This window comes from Poecilia latipinna, unplaced genomic scaffold (genome assembly GCF_001443285.1).
Source record: "Poecilia latipinna isolate Pla-1442-1.1 unplaced genomic scaffold, P_latipinna-1.0 Scaffold2349, whole genome shotgun sequence".
In the NCBI taxonomy this organism is placed as follows: domain Eukaryota; kingdom Metazoa; phylum Chordata; class Actinopteri; order Cyprinodontiformes; family Poeciliidae; genus Poecilia; species Poecilia latipinna.
This window is the reverse complement of record NW_015114965.1, coordinates 1-3,095: the sequence shown is the minus strand read 5'-3', so window position 1 is coordinate 3,095 and position 3,095 is coordinate 1.

Genomic DNA, 3,095 nt, shown 5'->3' with positions numbered 1-3,095 from the left:
TACATGAAAATTGTACTTAAGTACAGTAACGAAGTACTTGTACTTCGTTACTTCCCACCACTGGTTTTAATTTATGCAATTATACAATTAAGGCGTGTTGTTCTCCTTATATGGATAGACTCAGTTTCAAATTACTCAGTTTGGGCAATTTTATTACCTTCTGAGACCTGTTTATTTCAGTGCTACGGCGCTTCTCTAGCTAGACAAGGGAGACCTATAGGGTCATTTAGAGCAAGCTCTTCTCATGACAGTTTGAAATGTGATGTTACTCCTGATTCCTAACCCTAACCCTGGTTGGAAAAAAGCCTCTAGGTTTACCAGAGTTCAACCAAAAGTTAACCTTAGATCTATTTTATTTCTCTGTCGTGTAATTCCTACAAATCCAGATCAGTGCAGTAATTTTAAATCGACATGAAGCCTGGTACGCAAAGTGGCTCAGAACTTCTGCATCCTCTTAGATCAAAGTGTAGATTTTAAGTATTAAGACATTTATAGGATATACCTGAGCAGCTTCAATATAAACCCATTCATTCTAGACATTTTCTAATTAATGTTATACTAGTTTTGATTATATTTAACTAACTGATATTACGTTTGGCCTAGGTTAGAGACTCCATGTAGTTGTTAATATAAAACTACATGGAAAAACTACACTACTACTACTATAAAACTAGTTCCAGTCATGTTAATTTTAACTAAATGGTATTTGTTTGAGGCATTCCGGTGTTTAACCTGTCATTCACGAGAGGACCCAAATTTGGGTCTTCTCGTGACAGGGGTGTCAAACTCCAGTCCTCAAGGGCCGCTGTCCTGCAACTTTTAGATGAGCCTCTGCTGCACCACACCTGAAAAGAATAATTAGGTCATTAGCAAGGCTCAGGAGAACCGATCTACACAGGAAGGAGGTAATTAAGCCATTTCATTCCACTGTTTTTTACCTGTGGCACATCTAAACACTGCAGGACAGCGGCCCTTGAGGACTGGAGTTTGACACCCCTGGGTTAACCTGTCATTGTGAATGACAACCTGTGAATGACAGGTTAAAATGTTCTACTAATTAAATTGCAATTATTAAAAGTATTATGTGTTGTTCGTTTGTTTTTCCTTAAGTTTTAGTGTTTTCTCCCTGTGGGAGATGACTTGAGAAGTCTCCTCTGCTGCCTGTGTGCCAGAGTTCATTTATGACGTGGTTCCTTCCTGATAACGGACATTCTTTTCACCAGGGCTAACTTAAAGCCCTCTTACTCCAACTAACCCTGCTCAATCTACCTTTTTCACATGTGGTAAGATTAACTGTATTAAACACTAAGAATATTTATTTTCCTCAACAATTACTACAACACATTTTTAAATTTTTAAGTTTATTAAAGAATAGGAAGTTTTTCAAAGGGATGTTAGACATGGAACTCTCTATATCAAGCCAGAGAGAAACTGGTTTCTGTATCCAGTCAGCAGCTATCCACATGTGAGCGCTAAGCTGATGCTTTTTTATGTCTGGGAGGTCAAGACCGCCTTCTGTGGATGGACGACAAAGTGTAGAAATTTTTTGAGACTATGTTTTCTCCCTGCCCATATAAAGGAACCAAACTATTTAAAGTTTTAATGGTCTTATGTGTAAAAAGGATTGGAACTATCTGTATCAGATGTTGTAGCCTGGGTAGGACGCTCATTTTCAGAAAAGCAACACGGCCAAGCCAAGATAATGGTAAAGTCCTCCATCTCTCCAGGTCCTATCTAACACGCTCAAACAGGGGGGGAAATTACTTTTAATACAGCTGGTCAAAAGCAGGAGTGATCTGGATCCCTAAATACACAAATGCCTCTGCGAACCACTTAAAGAGGAAAGGAGAGGGAGTCTGGGTTTTTTGTTTCAAGATGCCTAATGGCTTTACTTCGTATTTGTTGAAATTGATTTTATAACCTGAAATGTCACTGAATTTGATGGTCTCAATGAGAGAGGGTATGGATGTTTCAAGTTGAAGCAATACCACCAGCACATCATCAGCATATAGGGTGATTTTATGCTGTCTTTGTCCAAAGGCTCACCTAGTTCATTTTCTTGGAAAAATCAGTTTTGTCACGTGATTGCGACTAGTCGACTGGCCCAGTAAGATCACACTAGAGTAAAGAATCGACTAGTTTGTGCAACCCCTAATTACACTCGAGGATTTTTAAATTTAATCTGTATGGTAACATAAACAAATACATATTGCAAATGCTTTTTTTCGAACAGTGCCTGTAGCACAGCTACCTTTAAATATACGTACGTATCAGTAATACAAATTACGTTGCAATGCTCACTCGACGCTGCTGGAACCGTAATGCTTTTCAGGGAATGAACTCCTCTCAGGGGAACCCACCACTGCACCTGACCCACAAGAGCACAACCACATCCCAACGGGTTGTGTGGGTCATGTGCATGTCGCTGTCGCACAAAAGCAGCACAAACCTAGACCACACAAATGCAGGCCATATGCACACGGTTCACAAACGCATCGGAGACTTCCAGAGGAAGGGGAGGTGAAACAACAATGTTTGCGAGATTTCTGCTGTTTTGCATAAGTTTCGACTAAATTTAAGTATTTAATCTGCAGTCTTAGCGCAACGTTCAGGAAAAGTGTGGAAGATGTCATGGTCGGCCAATCGGGTGACCCATCAGCTCTTCAGTTTGCGAAACCACATTTAAAAAAAGCTGCTAAACCCACGACCCCGCCAGAACCATGCACACGTCAGGGGGAGTTCACTAGACTCCTCTTAGAACGAAAAGGACCTCGCTGCAGCAAACGGAAAGAGGTGGCTTAATTATATTAGTTGTGTTACCACCCCCATGCCACTAGAGGCAGTAGGAGGCCCAAAAAGATGCGACTAATGATCAGATTTAGAAGTACACAGAAAGTTACTGTGAGCTGCGCTGAAGTAAATAATAGAGAAGTTGAAATACATTCTGAGAGTGAAACTCCTTCCTACAAATGAAGCTATATCACAGATTTCAAAAGAAAATTAAAACGGGAGAACGCGGATAATATACAAAATAGCGCCCCCTTCACTTCCGGATTGCAATAGCCCCATTTCCAAATAAGGTAAGAGACTGACAG